This window comes from Dipodomys spectabilis, unplaced genomic scaffold (assembly GCF_019054845.1).
Source record: "Dipodomys spectabilis isolate Male_0828 unplaced genomic scaffold, ASM1905484v1 ptg000048l, whole genome shotgun sequence".
NCBI lineage: Eukaryota > Metazoa > Chordata > Mammalia > Rodentia > Heteromyidae > Dipodomys > Dipodomys spectabilis.
In genome coordinates this window covers 417,686-438,842 of record NW_024870725.1, presented here as the reverse complement: position 1 = coordinate 438,842, position 21,157 = coordinate 417,686, and positions in this window count along the sequence as shown.

Below are 21,157 nucleotides of genomic sequence, written 5' to 3'. Positions count from 1 at the left end.
GTGGATTTTAAAATTTACTTATATATCCGGTCAAATATTGCATGATTTTTCCACATATGAGAGTCGATCAACTCCATATTTATAAGATAAATCAGTGTCAACTTCTAATAACAAACATAAACAACCTAAGATATCACAGAATTGAAGATAAAATATTAAAATGAAACTGAACAATTGTTATAAAGCAGACTGTAAGATAAAATAGTGCAATATAGCAGGGTAATTTTTGATCAAAATGTATTCAAGTATTTACAACTAATTTTCCTAATTTTTTAAAAAGATAAAATTTCAAAACACAATGGCAAAAATTAATCTAGTAGAATATCTCCATTAGTTTATTGAAGCCAAAGGTACTTGGAACAGAGAAAAAATTGAAAAATATACTTCATTAAAATTAAAAGCATCTGAACAAATCATTGTTAAGATTCTTATAGGATCAATTTGTCTGCTGAAGGGCATCAGGGTGGATTCCATATCTTGGCTATGGTAAAAATGAACATGGTTGTGCTGGTAGCTTTAGTGTGGCCTTGTTTGTGGTCTATTGGATAAATGCCCAGGAGTGGGATTCCTGGCTCGTAGGGAAGCACTGTTAAATTTCTTTGAGGAACTTCCATACTGCTATCCAGAATGGATGAACAAGTTTATGTTCACATCAATTGAGTCATAGTACTCCTTTTTGGTCTCATCTTCACAAGCATCTGCTATTTTATTTTTCTTGATTGTGGCCATTCTAACTGGGCTGTGGTGGAATCTAAATGTGGTTTGATTTGAATTTATTTTTTTAAATTTTCTTGTAAAGATGTTGTACAGGGATGTTACAGTTACATCAGTAAGGTAATGAGCACAATTTTTGTCTAGCATTGTCACCCTCTCCTTTGTTTTTCTCCTACTATCCCTTCTCTCCCTCACCTTCCCTACTCCTTCCCTCCCCAAAATTGTAAAGTTCATTTTCAACATAGCGTCTTGTGAGTATCATTGTTACAGTGGGTTATCTTGTGTCCTTGTTTCAGCATTTTGTTTCATTTATGGACAGACATGTTGAATGTTTCTTCATGTGTCTACTGACCGTTCAGTTCTATGCCAAGAAAGAATGATATTGTACCATTCATAAGGGAATGGAAAGACTTAGGAAAAATGTTAAGTGAAGTAAGTCATACCCAAAGAAACAGGTTGCATGGTTTCCCTTATTTGTTGTAACTATTATGTTACCTATAAATCTACAAGTGCACACAGGAGATGGTAAAAAAAAAATACACTTGGACATGATGAATTTTACAAAACTCTAGACATTCACATGGTGAGACTAAAGGTATATATTCTTAGGACAGAATTACAAATGTTTATTAAATATATGCATATATGATCACAAAAATGATGTTTATCGGTGGAATGAAATATGGTGGAGGAGAAACTGGAGGCTAAACAAGCTCTCACATAAAAAGCAGTTTTAGAGTTCCAGTGAACAGCCCTAAGCCAGAGAATCACACCAAGTGTGCCATCACAGGACAGAGAATTAGGCCAGAGAGGGAAAATCCAGGCAAGGAGACAGATCTGAGCACTTGCCAGCAGCCACTGGTGTGGCAGCAGCGGTGGTGGCATACCTGCAACACAGAGAGTCCAGGATGAAGGAGCCAGACATGGCTGGCGAGTGGATTCTACTCAACACCAGCAAGAACCGACAAGGAGCAGACATCTTCATCCTGCAGTTCGCAGACCAGAGACAACCCAGGAACCAAGACTCGGCATGAGTAGAAGCCTAACATCCTCACTCCTTTGCAGGGAGCAGAGGAGGGAAGGCCACCCCTCCCCAGTACCAGATATCTCCATCTTGGATACTGACAAAGCTCGGCAGAGCTGCTAGCTCCAACTCAGGCCTTGGAAGAAAACTAGAGTCCTTTAGCAGGTCACAAGAACCTAACTTGGCCTGCCAGACTCAGCTCCATACAGGGAAAAGTCACCCAGCTCGGGTGCCAGCTCAAGGAGTGGCTTTCTTCACTGGGTAATCAGAGACAGAGGCTGCCCCTCCCTTTAGCAGCCTTGACAATCAAATGAAATTCAGTAAACATAAACCCTGAGAGTGGCTCCAGGCTGGGCTCTGTGAGTTTCTTACAAGCTAGCCCCCTGGGAAAAGCTACTGTTTGCTGAAAGGCCTCAACTCTACCCAGAACCTAGCCTCATCACAGCATCTCGAAACTTGAGGAAAAAGCCATCTTCCACTTTTGTGATACTCAAAGATCTCCCTCCCATTGAACTAACCTGGGAGGAGGATCACAAAATCCTGGGTAAAGCAGAGCATTTTTCTGCCTGTTCAAACAAACTGACTTAAGAAACCAACCAAGCCACAGGAAAATCAAACACCATAAGCAGACCAGAGACTCCAACAAGAGGCTGGTTACAGACACAAGGGAAATTCAGGATTTTTCCCACTCCTCTCAAAAAAATCAAAGACCTTTTTTTTTCTCTTTTTTTTGTACCTTTTATAAAAAGTTTTTTTTCTAAAACTTTTTTTAATTTTTAATTTTTACCATTTTGAAAAAAAATTGTATTCTAGTAACTTTTTTTTCCTCTTATAATTTTTATTTTAGGGGTATATGTGTGTATACGTTTTTCTTCTTTTTTTACTTTAAAAATTTTTCTTTTTGTTTTTTGTTTAGCTCTTTTGAAAGTCTGATCTTTTTTCTTTATTTCTTATTCTTTTCACCTTTTCTTCTCTTTCGTTCTTCTTTATGTGACTTAATTGTTGTCCTGCACATCCTCAGATATACCCGTAGTCGATTATTAGACCTTATCCCCCATTGTGTACACACTTAATTCACAAATTTATTACTCAATTCAGAACCTCTTAGACGTAAATCCCTTAATAGCAGTACTACCTCTTTATACCTATATAGTATTTTTAGTATTTTTATTTTTAAATTTTTCACATCTCCTTTATACCCTTCCCCTTCTCTCACTATATCCACGTTCTTCTCTGAATATTTCGTTTTCGATTCTGCATAATATCTTTAATTTTTACTTTTCTATTTTTTCTGGTCTCTTCATTTCCCCTTCTGCTTCCTTCTTTTTTTCTCTCTCTCTACTTTCATCCTATCCAACTTATTTCCTGCTTTGAGATTAGGATTTAGTTATGTTAACTCTCCCTGTGCCTTCCCATATCTCTCTATTCCTATTTTTGGCCCACATCTCTCCCTAACCTAATAATTTCCTGTTTACCAAATTCTTCTTTGCGGTTCGTAGCCCATTAATATATAGTTGTTTGATGTTGAATACATGTATCTGTCGAACTAGAATGTATCTGCAGACTATTGACTATGCAAATACAGACTTTGGATGATGCTTGCCTTAACTTAATGATCTAGCACAAAACTGGTGTTATTTCAATCCCAAATGGACAGAGTAAGCTGGAAAAACACAAGAAAAATGACAAGTCCGGGTATCTCAACTCCCACTCATGATAATCAGGGGACAGAAGAGATAATGAATAATCCAGAGAAGAGTTCGCAAATAGCTCTAAAAACACTGCTGGCAAACATGATAAATGAAAAGATTGAAAACATACAAAGGACTCTGTATGAGCGTGATAGGGAGAGAGAGGAGGCAAACAAAAGATCAATGGAGGCAAACCAAAGGTCAATATAGGAAAAGATTGAAAACCTACAAAGGACTATGTATGAGCGTGATAGAGAGAGAGAGGAGGCAAAACAAAAAACTGATACAGGATTTGCATGAGCAGCCTGAAAATACTTAAAGAGAAAGGCAGGAATGGCATGAGCAGGCTGATAACACTCAAAGAGAACTACAGGAATGGCGTGAAAGTGAGGAAGCTAAGCAAAAAGTAATACAGGAATTAAGAGAGCAAGATTAGAATACACAAAGATCACTAAAGGCATTCATGGAATCCATTAAAAAAGAGCTGAAGGAAGTCAGGGAGACCATGAAGGGAATGCTGAATGGAACCCAACAGAAGGAAAGGGAGTACAAGGAAACCATAACCAATAAACTAAGTGATTTGAGAATAAACACTGAGCACCAATTTAATGAAGTAAAGAAGATCATACAAGATCTGAAACAAAGCTTCAATAAAGAATTTGAAGCCATCAAAGCTGACCAACTAGAAAGAAAATAAAAAAAAAACAAAGTAGAAAGTCTTGACAGCAGGTTAGACCATGCAGAAGATCGAACCTCGGGGATTGAAGATAGCCTAGATATTATAGAGAAAGAACATACAACCATCTAAGACAAGTCCAAGAAATATGATAGATCTATCCAACACTTGGAAGACACCATCAGAAGGCCTAATCTAAGGATAATGGGTGTAGAGGTGCACCTAGAAACAGACGTTAATGGCTTAGGAAATGTGTTTAACAGGATCCTAGCAGAGAACTTCCCAAACATGCAAAAGAAAGGCCTATTCAGATACAAGCAGCTTTTAGAACTCCAAATAGACCAGACCAGAATAGGACATCCCACTGTCACATTATAATCCACACAGGATCAATTCAGACCAAGGAAAAGATCCTTAAAGCTGTTAAGGAGAAAAGATTAATTACCTATAAAGGGAAACCAAGTAGAATGTCCTCAGATCTCTCAGCAGAGACAATCAAAGCAAGAAGAGCCTGGAATGACGTATGCCATGCTCTAAAGACAAAACAATCAACCAAGAATACCGTACCCAGCTAAAGTCTCCTTCATTACCAAAGGTCAAATAATAAGCTTGCATAGCAAAGAAAAATTGAAACAATACATCTCCACCAAACCAGCCCTACAAAAGATTCTTAAAGATGTCCTACACATAGAGAACCAACAAGACCACAATAAAGGCCAAGAAACTGAACCCAAACTGAGAATCCAAGAACCATAGGAAGAATCCAGTTTTTGCAGCCCCCAAGAAGGTGGATAACATGGCAGGAACTTCCAAATACCTCTCAGTCCTATCTCTCAACTTTAACGGATTTAATTCTCCAATTAAGCGGCATAGACTGCCTAGTTGAATTAAAAACCAAGATCCTTCTATCTGCTGCCTTCAGAAGTAAATCTTGCCTGTAAAAACAAACACATTCTCAATGTTAAAAGCTGGAACAAAATCTACCAAGCAAACGGCCCCCATAAACAGGCAGGAGTTGCAATCCTAATATCAGATAAAATAGACTTCAAGTTAAAATTCATGAGAAGAGACAAAGAAGGTTGCTACATAGTAATTATTGGATCTCTCCTTCAGGAAGATATTAAAATTCTAAATATCTGTTTGCCAAACAATGGAGCACCCAATTTATCCAAGAAACACTACTTTCCCTCAAATCCCACATAGATCCAAAGACATTAATTGTTGGGGATTTTAACACACCACTCTCCCCACTAGATAGATCAACTCGGCAAAAACTCAAGAGAAACCACAGATCTAAACAACTGCATAGATCAACTAGATTTAACAGACATCTACCAAATATTTCACCCAACAGCATCAGAATACACGTTTTTCTCAGCAGCACATGGAACATTTTCTAAAATAGACGACATTTTAGGCCACAAAGCAAACGTCCAAATTCACAAACATTGAAGTTATACCTTGCATTCTCTCAGACCACAAGGGAATAAAATTATAACTCAACATAAAAAGACACCAAAGAAAGTCCGGTAACACATGGAGGCTGAAGAACACACTGCTGAATCATGAGTCGGTCAAGGAAGAGATTAGAATGGAAATTCAAGCGTTCATGCTATTCAACAAAAATAAGCACACAAGTTACCAGCTCCTCTGGGAAACAGCAAAGGCAGTACTCAGAGGCAAATTTATAGCTCTGAGTTCTGACAACAAAAAATTGGAGAGATCTGAAACCAACAATTTAATGAGACATCTGAACCTCCTTGAAAAAGAGCAGCAAGATAAACTCCAATCCAGTAGACGGAAAGAAATAATTAAAATTAAATCAGAATTAAAATTGCAGAACTTCTGCATGGCAAAGGTCATAACTATCAAGATAAATAGAAAGCCAAAAGATTGGGCGAAAATCTTCACTAGCCAGACAATGGAAAAGGGTCTCATATCTAAAATATACCTAGAATTCAAAAAATTAAATCCCCCAACAATACATCCTCAAAGAAACAACTGCCCAATAAATAAGTAGGTTAAGACATATACAGATACTTCTCTGAAGAGGAAAAAAGGATGGCCAATAGACACATGAAGAAATGCTCAACCTCCCTAGGATAAAAGAAATGCAAATCAAAACAATATTGAGATACCACCTCACCACAGTTACAATGGCTAAAATCAAGAAATCTAATAACAACAGATGCTGGAGGGGATGTGGACAGAAGGAAACGTTACTGCATTGCTGGTGGGAGTGTAAACTTGTTCAACCACTTTGGAAAGTAGTATGGAGGTTCCTCAAAAGACTCCACATAGAGCTCCCCTATGACCCAGCAATCCCACTTTTGGGCATTTACCCAAATGATTACAAACAAGACCATACTAAAGGTTCTAGCACAACTATGTTTATTGCAGCATTATTTACCATAGCTAAGATCTGGAACCAACCCAGATGCCTCTCAGTAGATGAATGGATCAAGAAAATGTGGCATATATACAAAATGGAATTCTATGCCTCCATCAGAAAAAATGGCTTTGCCCTATTCGTTAGGAAACAGATATACTTGGAAAAAATTATATTAAATGAAGTAAGCCAGGCCCAAAAAACATAGGTCCCGTGGTTTCCTTATTTGCAATAACTAGTATATGTCTGAGACAAGCAGAAATGGTCAGATAATTTGATGTTAGTCAAAATGAACCCCAAGATAAGGACTCAAATGTTTTTTTGTTTCTTGCTATTGTTTCTAACATATTTATAAGATCATTTCTTTGTTGCTTTGTATGTCCCTTCCCCACGCTTTAAACCCTGTTTTCAATGTATTTGATCTTGTTATAATTTGTGAAGGGGAAGGGAAAAAAACAAATTGTTTAAATAGGGATACAGGTGGAACCATTGCAGCAATGAGATGTACAAGACGTTATGTCGAAAAACGAACTTTACAACTTTGGTGATGCGGAAGCGGGGGGAGTGAGGAGATGGGAAGGGATGGTAAAGGGAAACAAAATAGGAGGCAATAATGCTTGATAAGAAATGTGCTCATTACCTTGCTCATGTAATTGTAACCCATTTGTATGGTATTTTCACAATAAAAAAAACAAAGAAAGAAAGAAACTGACATATGCTTCACAAAAAGAAGAGAATATTGTAATTATGAGTTTACATTATGATATCTGGAATATTATAAATTCATTGGAAGATATGATGAATTATGAGGACATCTTATCAATATCCCTAATAACTTGCTGTAAAAGATGAAGTCATAGGAATTTTGGCATTTGTAGTCTTAGGGAGTTAGTGTTATATGATCATTGGGTTAAAAGTTTGAGTCATGTGATGACTGTGTTCATGTTGTCTGTATTTTGAGATGTTGATTAAATATCTGCCTAGTACAGAGTTGGAGCTAAAGTTCCAGTGTTCTAATATGAATGATTCCAAGAACATACAATGATGAGGAAGGGATCTCTAATGTTCTAATGATTTCTCTATGAAGGGACATAGGCAGGTAATCTGTCCTAGAATATTTCTCTAAAGATGAGCATGTTCAGGAATTTGAGATATGGAGACAAAATAATTGTGTTTTAGATCTTTTATGACCTAGCATGACATATATACATATATATATATATATACATATATATAAAATGAATCTTTTTGAGTATAGTTTATATCACATGCCCAGTGAGTACCTGACTCATTAACATGAAGGTCACTAGAAAGTTTAAGCAAATATGTGTTAATTCAAGTGAAACTCTCAGTTAGTACTACTGGAACTGTTTTTTTCTCCTTCAGTTTTAGAGCTAATGTATTGTAATCTTATTCCTTGATGCAAAAATTGCACTATTATTTTTCTCTTGTGTACTTGATTCTTAGCATTTTATTCAGAGGTGAATAATGTTTTCATTTACACAAACTATGAAGTGAAATTGTGAAAGAATGATTGTGCTGTGGAAATTACTCAAAAAGTACCACAGATAACATATTACTAGGATTTCTGAATGATTCAAATAAATCTAACTCCCATTAAACTACTTCATTATGTTTAATGACCATTTACCTGTTGGAAATTGTGGAACACATAGCTAGCTTATTAAATACACCTACTTATTTTCTGTATAAGAGATTATCATTGTCCATTCTACATGATGAGTGTCAGTAAACATATTACTAAGGGTGAGTCATAAACTGCCCCCAGATTCCAAACAATCCTCATCACTTCTTCAAGCAAATGTGACAGATCCAAAATCCTTGTATGATGCCAAATTAAGCCCACAGGTTTATATAAGGTATGTGCATGCAAGAACTATATGGCATGGTACAATCAAGGACAGTAGGAGAGACAGAAGAGATGAGACAGTTGTGGATATCTTCTAACTGGTGCATGTATACAGCATTTATTAATTGAAGATTTAAAGATTGAGTGCTTTTTATGATTGTAGAGTCAAGAATTTGCATGTGACATTAGTCAAATTCTTACATTTTGGGCATTAAGGAGAAAATTAAAATCACTGAACTCCATATATTATTAATGTATGGGGCATTAATATTTTCCTTTTATAATGCATAAAGTTTAGATATTAATCTGGAAATTATAACAAAATACAACAGAACAACAATAGAATACCAACTACAGAAATCTTACTTCTGCTTTATATTAAATGTAAAAATTAAAACAAAGGGGCTGGGAAGGTGGCTCAGTGGTAGAGCACTTGCCTTGCATGCATGAGACCCTGGCTTAGATTCCTCAGCACCATATAAGCAAAAAGAAAAAAGCCAGAAGTGGCACTGTGGCTCATGTGGTAGAGCGCTAGCCTTGAGCTGAAGAACTGAGGGACAGCTCCCAGGCCCAGAGTTCAGGCCCCATGACCGGGCCCTCCCCCCGAAAAAATTAAAACAAAGTCCTCAAATAATATTTATATACTCGTTTTTATTTTAGTATTATTCATAATTCATATTCGAGATCTATAAAAAATCAAATAATTCAATACATGAATTGATAAAGAAAATTCCATCATAATCATAATTGGACACTATACAGCCTTGAATAAGAAAGCAATTCTAGTACTTGTTTCAATACAAAAGTATACTACATGTAATGAGACAATCACAGAAGGAGATATAATGTTGGATTCTACTAACCTAAAGTATCTTTACAGTCATAAATATAAAAGTGTGACTTCTCAGGGAACCACTCTATACTATAGTTCAGTATACTTGTGTCAGGTTATAGAAAAATTCATAGTTTTAGAATAACTATTTTTCTTACCAAACTTTATACAAATTTTCTTATTAAGGATATTCATTTTTATTATCCTTAAGCAATTGTACAAACAGGTTTCAGCAAGTTAGTTTGTGAATACAATGCATTTTTAATGATGCAACCCCTTTCATCATTTTCTATTTCTCCCAAACCAAACCATCCCTTCAATATTCCTATTTACATTCATTTACCACCATCTCCTTCATTGCAACCCCATTTAAATACAAGTTGGAGCTTCCTACCATTCCTTTTGTTAAACGTCAGTTTCAAAAAAGCTATGGCATTAGAATTCTCTCCTGAAAATACAATACATTAGCTAATATATTTGTATATAAATTCATATGACCTTGTTGCTGTTTACATATATGTGATGAATTAGTATAAATTAGATCTAGCTTCCTCATATGAGAGAAAACATACAACATTTTTCTCTCTGGGTGTTACTACAGTAATATTTTTCTAGGTTCATAAATTTCCCTGCAATTGATTTAATATCATTCTTTCTAATGTGGGAGTAAATACATTTAATTCATTAATTCATCTATTGAATGGCATCTGGGTGATTTCCAAACCTTGACTATGATTAATAGTTCTGCAATGGGCATATAGTGTGCAAATGTTTGGTTGAGACTAAATCTCTTTTTAATTTATTTTCTGAGCTGCCTTTAATGTTTATACTCCTTAATAAATGAGATTATAGGGGTAAATTAGGGTGCCCAGAATGATAATACTCTTAATACATCGTGTTTGGATAAGTAACCAGCTACTAATCAGCATTTAAATTTAGATTCATAAAAATATAATATATATACCACAAAATATTTTCAAATGAGGTTGGAGCAGAAAAAATTTTCAGCCTTATTGAAATAAGAATTGTACCAAGTAGCATCACCATGCAAAATATACCGAAAATTATTTCATACTTATATATTTAAAATTTGACAAGCTGTCCAGCAAAAGAAAATATTTCCAATTCACAAAACAAAAACTTGTTTCAAGAATGTATAAGGAATTCTTAGAACTTAACAACAATCAAATACAAATAGGAAAAAATATTTTAAAAGTGCCTAGACAAAAGAATATTTATGAACTTTGTGTATACACATGAAGCTAGTGTAATATAATTAAAGTCAATGAAAATTTAAAATTCTAAAATAACGCTACAAGTCTGTTAGATTATCTGATACTACGAAATGCTAGTAAGAACATAGACCAATGGGAGCTCTCACTGATTGTGAAAGAAAAGTTTATTAGTTACATATTAAGATAATTATGAGACAGATGCCTCTGATTCATGCCTGTAATTACAGCTAATCAATAGGCTGAGATCTGAGGATCAAAGTTCAAAGCCCGCCTGGGTAGAAAAGTCCATGAGACTCTAACTTCCAATTAACCACAAAAATCGAAAAGTGGAGCTGTGGCTCAAGTGGTAGAGTGCTAGCCTTGGACAAAAAAGATCAGGTACAGCACCCAGGCTTAGATTTCAAGCTCCAGGACTGCAAAAAAGAAGTAGACAATTATATGTATATTTTATATTCAGTCATTCCTATTCTTCAAATGTAATACAAAACACAACATTAAACAATATATGTAAATTTTTACATTAAATTAATTTACAATTGTCAAAAATTAAAGCAACTCAGATTTCCTTAAACAAATAAATGCCTAATACTTAGAGTATTCCTACAATGAGATGTTATTTAAATATGAATAGTAATGTCTTATAGATTATTGAGCTGATATATATGAAAATCATTGTTGAGTGAAATTGAACAGACCAAGTTTTTTTTAAATATTTAATTCCATTTACATGTTATTTAAAGAATCAAAAGAGGAGTTCCAGGAAGATGGCGGAGGAGAAGCTGGAGGCTAAACAAGCTCTCCCATAGAAAGCAGTTTTAGCCTCTCAGGGAAAAGCTAATGTTTGTTAAAAGGCCTCAACTCAGAACCTAGCCTCATCACAACATCTCCAAACTAGAGGAAACTGCCATCTCCCTCTTTTGTGATACTCAAAGCAGATTTCCCTCCCAGTGAACTAGCCTGGGAGGAGGATCACAAAATCCTGGGTAAAGCAGAGCATTTTCTGACTGCTCAAACTAATCGACTTAAGAAACCAACCAAGCCACAGGAAAATCAAACACCAGAAGCAGATCAGAGACTCCACCAAGAGACTGGATACAGACACAAGGGAGATACAGGATCTTCCCATCCCCCCCAAAAAAAATCAAAGAACTCTCTTTTTGTACTTAAAAAAATATTCTAAAACCTTTTTTAATTATTAATTTTAACTTGTTTTTTTTAAGTTGTTCTATTAACTGTTTTTTTCTTCCTCTTATAATTTTTATTTTAGGGATATAAATATGTGTGCTTTTTTTTTTTTCTTTTTTTTCTTTCTTTGCTTTTTCTTTTTTTCTTTTTTAATTTTTTTTGTTTAGCTCTACTGACCTTTTGATCCTCTTTTTTCCTTCCTTCTCATTCTTTTCACCTTTTCTTCTCTTTTGTTCTTCTTTGCATGACTTAATTGCTGTTCTGCTCATCCTCAGATACACCTGTAGTTGATTATTAGACCTTATCTCCCATTGTGCACACACTTAATCCAGAAATATATTACTCAATTCAATTTTAGACTTAAATTCCTTAATAGTATTTCTACCTCTTTATACCTATATAACATTTTAAGGATTTTTATTTTTAAATTTTTCACGTCTCATTTCTATCCCTACCCTATTACGTTTTTAAATTTGCATAATTTTTAAGTTTTTAAGTGTTTCACTTTCTAATTTTTAATATTTGTTTTTCTATTTTTTTCTTGTCTCTTTTTTCTCTTTCTCTTCTTTTTTTCCTCACTCTCTACTATCATTCTATCCAACCTATTTCCCGCTTTGAGATTAGGACTTAGTTAAGTAAACTCTCGCCTGCCTTTTCACATCCCTCTATTCCTATTTTACCCACATCTCTTCCTAAACCTAATAATTTCTGGTTTGCCAAATTCTTCTTTGCAGTTCGTAGCCCGTTAATACATACTTGTTTGATGTTGAATAGATATATCTGTTGAACTAGAGTGAATCTGCAGACTTTTGACTGTGCTACTACAGACTTTAGTTGATGGTTACCTTAAGATAGCGTTCTAGCACTAAACTGATGTTACTTTCATCCCAAATGTGCAGGGCAAGCGGGAAAAACACAAGAAAAATGGCAAGTCAGGGTGTCTCAATTCCCACTCATGATAATCAGGGGACAGAATAGATAATGAATAATCCAGAGGAGAGTTCCCAAAAAGCTCTACAAACACTACTGGTAAACACTGTAAATGAGAAGATTGAAAACCTGCAAAGGACTCTGTATGAGCGTGATAGGGAGAGAGAGGAGGCAAACCAAAGGTCAATACAGGAATATCATGAGCGTGAGGAAGCTACTCAAAGATTGATACAGAAATTTCATGAGCAGCTTGAAAACACTCAAAGAGAAATAAAGGAATGACGTGAACAGGCTAAGATCAGTCAAAGAGATAGACAGGAATTGCGGGAGCTGGCCAAGAACAGACAAAGAGAAAGTCAGGAATGGAGTGAACATGCTGAAAACACTCAAAGAGAGCTACAGTAATCGCGTGAACGAGTAAACTAATCAAAGAGTAATACAGGAATTGAGAGAGAAGGAAGAGAATACACAAAGATGACTAAAGGCATTCATGGAATCCATGAACAGAGAGCTGAAAGAACTCAGGTAGTCTACAAAGGGAATGCTGAATGGAACCCAACAGAAGGAATGGGAGTCCAAGGAAACCATAACCAATCAACTCAGTGATTTGAGAATACACACTGAACACCAAATTAAGAAAGTCAAGAAGTTCATACAAGATCTAAAACAAAGCTCCAACAAAGAAGATGAAGCCAACAAAGCTGACCAACTAGAAGGAAAAGAAATAAAAAAAAAACAAAGCACAAAGCCTTGATAGTAGGTTAGCCCATGCAGAAGATCGAATCTCGGGGACTGAAGACAGCCTAGATAATATAGAGAAAGAACATACAACCATCCAAGACAAATCCAAGAAATAGGATAGATCTATTCAACACTTGGAAGACACCATCAGAAGGCCTACACATGAGAATAATGGGTGTAGAGGAGCACCTAGAAACAGAAGATAATGGTCTAGGAAATTTGTTTAACAGGATCCTAGCAGAGAACTTCCCAAACATGCAAAAAGATAGTCCTATTCAAATACAAGAAGCTTTTAGAACTCCAAATAGACCAGACCAGAATAGGACATCCCACTGTCACATTATAATCCACACAGGATCAATTCAGACCAAGGAAAAGATCCTTAAAGCCATCAAGGAGAAAAGATTAATCACCTATAAAGGGAAACCAAATAGAATCACCTCAGATTTCTCAGCAGAGACAAGAAGAGCCTGGAATGATGTATGCCATGCCCTAAAAACAAACAACTATCAACCAAGAATACTGTACCCAGCTAAAGTCTCCTTCATAATTGAAGGCCAAATAAAAACCTTCCTTAGCAAAGAAAAATTGAAATAATTCATCTCCACCAAACCAGCCCTACAAAAGATTCTTAAAGATGTCCTACACATAGAAAACCAACAAGACCACAATAAAGGCCAAGAAAATGCACCCAAACTGAGAATACAAGAACCATAGGAAGAACCCAGTTTTCGCAGCCCTCAAGAAAGTGGATAACATGGCAGCAACTCCCAAATACCTCTCAGTCCTATCTCTAAACATTAACGGACTTAACTCTCCAATTAAAAGACATAGACTGTCTAGTTGGATTAAAAAACAAGCTCCTTCTATCTGCTGCCTTCAGGAGTCACATCTTGCCCATAAAAACAAACACATTTTCAATGTGAAAAGCTGGAACAAAATCTACCAAGCAAACAGCCCCCATAAATAGGAGGAGTTGCAATCCTAATATCAGATAAAATAGACTTCAAATTAAAATTTGTGAGAAGAGATAAAGAAGGTCACTACATACAAATTAAGGGATCTCTCCTTCAGGAGGATATTACAATTGTAAATATCTATTTGCCAAATAATGGAGCACCCAAATTTATCCAAGAAACACTACTTCCCTTCAAATCCCACATAGATCCAAAGACATTAATTGTTGGGTATTTTAACACACCACTCTCCCAACTACATAGATCAACTCGGCAAAAACTCAACAAAGAAACCGCAGCTCTAAACAACTGCATAGATGAAGTAGATTCAACAGACATCTACCGGATATTTCACCTAACAGCATCAGAATACAGGTTTTTCTCAGCAGCACATGGAACATTTTCTAAAATAGACGACATTTTAGGCCACAAAGCAAACATGTCCAAATTCAGAAACATTGAAGTTATACCTTGCATTCTCTCAGACCTCAAGGGAATAAAATTAGAACTCAACACCAAAAGCCACCAAAGAAAGTCAGGTAACACATGGAGGCTCTACAACACACTGCTGAATCATGATTGGGTCATGGAAGAGATTAGAAAGGAAATTCAAATGTTCACGCTATTCAAAAAGAATGAGCACACAAATTACCAGCTCCTCTGGGAAACAGCAAAGGCAGTACTCATAGGCAAGTTTATAGCTCTGAGTTCCTACATCAACAAATTGGAGAGATTTGAAACCACGCATTTAATGAGACATCTGAACATCCTTGAAAAAGAGCAGCAAGATAAATCCCAATCCAGTAGACAGAAAGAATTAATTAAAATTAAATTAGAATTAAGTGAATTAGAATCCAAAAATACTATAGAAAGAATCAACAACACAAAGAGTTGGTTCTTCGAAAAAATTAGCAAAATTGACAGACCCTTAGTAAATCTTATCAGAAAAAGAATAGAACACACCCAAGTAAATAAACTCAGAGTTGAAAATGGAAACATCACCACAGAAACAAACAAGATTCCGAACATTACAAGGGAATACTTCTCAAAACTTTATGCTAATAAGTTTGAGAACTTGGCAGAAATGGACCTTTTCCTAGCAAATATTGACATGCAAAAACTAAACCAAGATAAGTTAAACCAGCTAAACAGGTCCATATCAAGCATAGAAATAGAAACAGCAAGAAGAGATCTCCCATCTAAGAAAAGTCCAGGACCAGATGGTTTTACAGCAGAATTCTACTCTCAATAAAATTTTGGCCAAATGACTTCAACAATTCATCCAAAAAATCACCACGTTCAAACAGGATTCATTTCAGGGATGCAAAACTGGTTCAACTTACGCAAGTCAATTAAAATTATTCATCACATGAACAAGAGCAAGGATAAGAACCACATGGTTATCTCAATAGATGCAGAAAAAACATACGGCAAGATCCAACACCCCTTTATGATGAAGGTTTTGGAAAAATTAAGAATCCATGGAACATTCCTCAATACAATAAAGGCTGTATATGACAAATCTACAGCCAGCATTATACTTAATGGTGAAAAACTAAAGCCATTTCCTCTTAACTCAGGAACAAGACATGGATGTCCACTCTCTCCACTTCACTTCAATCTAGTATTAGAATGCCTAGCTACGGCAAAAAGACAAGATGCTAACATAAAGGGAATCCAAATAGGGAAAGAAGAAATAAAACTCTCTCTCTTTGCAGATGACATGATCTTGTATTTAACAAATCCCATAGACTCCAGTCCCAAATTACTAAAGCTGATTCAAAAATTTGGCAATGTAGCAGGGTATAAAATTAATGCCCAAAAATCAATGTCTTTTCTGTATGCCAACAATGAGAAAAGTGTGGCTGAAATTAGGAAAGCAACTCTGTTTGTAATAGCCCCACAAAAAATAAGATACCTAGGAATTAATTTAACCAAAGAAGTGAAGGAACTTTATGATGAAAACTTTAAAAACACGAAAAAGGATATCAAAACAGAACTTAGAAAATGGCAAAAACTCCCATGCTCCTGGATTGGAAAGATCAACATCGTGAAAATGACAATATTTCCCAAGGCTATCTACAAATTCAATGTGATACCTATCAAAATTCCAACCTCATTTTTCAAGGAAATAGAAGAGGCAGTCCAAAAATTCATATGGAACAATAAAAGACCCCGAATAGCAAAAACGCTCTTCAATGGAAAAAAAACAACACTGCTGGAGGAATATCAATACCAAATTTCAAACTCTATTATAAAGCCATAGTAATCAAAACAGCTTGGTACTGGCACAAGAACAGACCTCAGGACCAATGGAATAGAATTGAAAACCCAAAAAAGAAACTAGAAGACCTATAGCCATCTAATCTTCGATAAGGGAGCTAAAAAAAAATAGAATGGAAGAAAGACAGCCTCTTCAGTAAATGGTGCTGGCAAAATTGGTTAACTACTTGTAGAAAAATAAAGCTAGATCCTTATATATTACCCTGCACCAGAATCAACTCCAAATGGATCAAAGACCTCGGAGTCAAAGCAGACACTCTGAAAACATTACAGGATGGAATAGAACAAACCCTAGGTCTCCTTGGCACAGGCCGGAATTTTCTTAATAGAGACTCAGAAACACAACAAATCAAAGAAAGGTTGGACAAATGGGGTTGCATGAAGTTGCAGAACTTCTGCATGGCAAAGGACATAGCTAGCAAGATCAATAGAAAGCCCACAGATTGGGAGAAGATCTTTACTAGCCATACAAGGGACAAGGGTCTCATACCTAAAATATACTTGGAACTCAAAAAATTAAATCCCACAACAACAAATCCTCAAAGAAACAACTGCCCAATAAATAAGTGGGCTAAAGACTTAAAGAGAAACTTCTCTGAAGAAGAAAGAAGGATGGCCAATAGACACATGAAGAAATGTTCAACCTCCCTATCCACAAAAGAGATTCAAATCAAAACAACATTAAGATATCACCTCACCCCAGTTAGAATGGCAAAAATCAAGAACTCTAATAACAACAGATGCTGGAGGGGATGTGGACAGAAGGGAATCTTACTTCATTGTTAGTGGGAGTGTAACCTCGTTCAACCACTTTGGAAAGTAGTATGGAGGTTCCTCAAAAGTCTCCACATAGAGCTCCCATATGACCCAGCAATCCCACTTTTGGGCATTTACCCAAACGTTTACAAACAAGACCACACTAAAGCTACCAGCACGACTATGTTTATTGCAGCATTATTCACTGTAGGTAAGATATGGAACCAACCCAGATGCCCCTCAGTAGATGAATGGATCAAGAAAATGTGGTATATATACACAATGGAATTCTATGCCTCCATCAGAAAAATGACATTGCCCCATTTGTTAGGAAATGGAAAGACTTGGAAAAAATTAAATTAAGTGAAGAAAGCCAAGCCCAAAGAAACTTTGGTCCCATGGTTTCCCTTATCTGCAATATCTATTATATGTCTGAGTCAAGCAGAAAAGTTCAGATGAGGTGATATTAGGGAAATGAACCCTAAGATATGTATTCAAATATTTTTTTTCTTTCATGTGATTGCTTCTAATGCATTTATAAGATAATTTCTTTGTTCCTTTGTATGTCCCTCCCCTACAGTATAATCCCCGCTTTCAATGTATTTGATGCCAGTATAATTTGTGGAGGAGAAGGGAAAAAACAATTCGTTTAAATAAGGATACAGATGGACCCGTTGCAACAATGAGAAGTACGAGTTGTTAAGTCGAAAATGAAGTTTACAACTTTGGTGGGGGGGGGACGATTGCGGATGTGGTTAGGGGAGCCTGGAAAGGGATGGGAAGGGGAAACAAAGGAGGAGGCTACAATGCTTGATAAGAAATGTACTCATTATCTTGCCCATGTAATTGTAACCCCTCTGTACAGTATTTTCACAATAAAAATAAATAAAAATTAAATAAAAAAATGGTGTTTATCGAAGTGAACTCCAAGAGTTTGAAACAAGGGATTTTTGTTTTATCTCCCTCCTTTATCACTATGATTTCTGTACCTTTTTAAAAAATTTTGTCAGTCTTTGGGCTTGAACTCAGGTCCTAGGCACTGACCCTGAGCTTCATTTGCTCCTATCATCTAACCACATGAGCCATAGCGCCACATTGGCTTTTCCTATTTATGTAGTACTGAGGAATAAAACCCAGGGCTTCATACATTCTAGGCAAGCAATCTAACACTAAGCCACATTCATGCCTTTCTGTTCCTTTTGTCTAGTATGAAAGTTTGTGTTGAGGGGGGTAAAGGGGTACACAGAAATGCTGGGATAAAGGGTGAACAAATGAAAAGCAATCATACTCACTATGCACTGTGTTGAAAATGATCCATACATCTTATGTAGGGGATTAAGAGGGAAAAAGTGGAAGCAAACAGTGGAAGAGGTGACAATGTTCAAAAAGAAATGTACTCATAACCTGACTTAGGTAACTGCAACCTCTCTGTACCAAGACTTTAAAATAATAGGTAGAATAAAGAAACCAAATTAAAAAGTAATATTTTACAAAAGTCAAGACTAGGAGAAAGTGTACTATATATGTATGTAAATATACATATGTATAAGTTACCATATATATGTATATATGATAAAATATTGTCATTGTCATTTGAACAATATGAATCTATTTAAAAATCACATGTAACTGAAAGATGCTGTAGGGATGTAAGGCAGAAGTCCCTTTTGTAATGTAGTGTCTCATGCATAAAGTAGCCCAAGTCCACAACCATCATGAGCTTCATGGTGTGAAGGACAAATGATCAGTTAATTTGGCAAAAGATCCAATTCTTGCTATATCCTAGCCAGTACATATGTATTCTGAGCAGTGTGTGATGAATAACATGCTTGGATATGAGATGAATGAACACCTAGTAGAAAGAATAGTTTGGACCACGTTTGACTGACCTGACAGTAGCTAACTAATATATAAAAATCAGGAAATTTAATCTCCAAACATCCATAAACACCTTTAGACAAAGGAATGACACCTGAAATCTCTTGGGACTCCCTGATCAGAGAGCTGAGATTTTCTTAAAAAACAAAAAGCAAATGTCAAGTGCCACAATAAGACTTCTAAGTTTGAAGCTAAGATATGGAATCAACCCTGATGCCCCTAGGTAGATGAATGGATCAAGAAAATTATATATATATGTATATATATATATATATATATATGTATATATATATAATGGAATTCTATGTCTCCATCAGAAAGAATGATATTTCCCCATTTGTTAGGAAATGGAAAGACTTGGAAAAAATTACATTAAGTGAAGTAAGCCAGGCCCCAAAAACATAAGTCCTATGGTTTTCCTTATTTGCAACAACTAGTATATGTCTGAAACATGCAGAAAAGATCAAAAGCTATGCACATATGACCAGATAAGATGATATTAAATGAAATGAACCCAAAGATAGGGACATAAATACATTTTTTCTTTCTTGCCCATGTTTCTAACATATTTATAATGTACCATGTGATTTTTTTTTACTTTCTTTGTATGTTCCTCCCCCTCAGTATAACCCTATTTTCACTGTATTTGATGTCATTGCCCTGTATCTTGTATATACAGTTATCTAGCTTGGGGAGGGGAAAGGAAAAAACAAAATGCTTACGTGAGGATACAGGTTTACCCATTGTAACAATGAGATGTACAAGACACTATGTTAAAAACGAACTTCACAATTTAGGTGAGGAGGGGGAGAGGGGAGATAGTATTTGTGGAGGTGTTAAGAAGGGATGATAGGGGAGAAACAAAGGAAGAGGTAACAATGCTTGATAGGAAATGTACTCATTACCTTGCTCATGTAACTGTAACCCTTCTGTACATTATTTTTACAATAAGAACATATTTTTAAAAAGACTGCTATGCTTAAGAGAGAGAGAAAAAATAAAACTTATTCCTAGTATCCTGAAGATGGAAACAAAATAAGTATCCATTAGCAAGCAAAACAAACATGATAAAAAATGTCACCAAGTACGTGTGAACTATTGTCATTATTTTCTGGAACCTGAATATTCACTTAATAAGTCTGTAAATAATTTTGTCAATTCTTTGGAATATGGGAAATTCTTTGGGCTATTCTATATAGACAATATATCATCTGTAAGGAGCCACTATTCTTACTGCTTTTCCAACCCATAGATTTTTTATTACTTTTTCTAATATTTTATTTCTCATGGGAGACTTTCCTATACCTTGTTGAGGAAGAGTGATGGGGCAAGTCATAGAAGACCCTTAACTTGTTAATCTTAGTGAGAAAACTTGCAGTTTTTCTCCTTTAATTGTTAACATGGTTGATCTCGATTGGCAACTTGATTAGGCTGAGAAATGCTTAGGTGATTAGTAAATCACACTTCTGGTTAGATCTGTGGCAGCATTTCCAGAGAGGATTCGGTCATGAAAGATCTGTCTTAATCACTAGATTAATCTATTGATAAAGTCAAATTTTGTGTGAATTGAGAAGTAGTGGAACTGCATAAGTAAAGTGAAGCCTAGTTGGAAGAAATGCTTTACTAGAAGCAAGGTTAATACAGATTAGTAGAATACAAGGGTATAACATGCCATGGACTCTTTCAGGAAATTCTGAAGAAAACTGATGATATAGTCTTGAATTAAAGTAGTATCAATAATTATTCATTAGAATATCTTATTCCATTTTTTTCTTAAAGCTGTCAAAGTTATATTTGTGGACAAAAATATAAATGCACCTGTGTATCTATGTATGTGTATATGTGTGTGTCTGAGAGAGAGTTAGAGAGAGAGAATGCCCTATGTGGGCTTGGGCCAGGGTGTAGTCCCTGAGGGATTTTTTTTTTGCCAACACTCTACAAATTGAGCCACAGTTTCACTTGCAGGTTTTTCATGATGAATTGGAGATAAGTGTCTT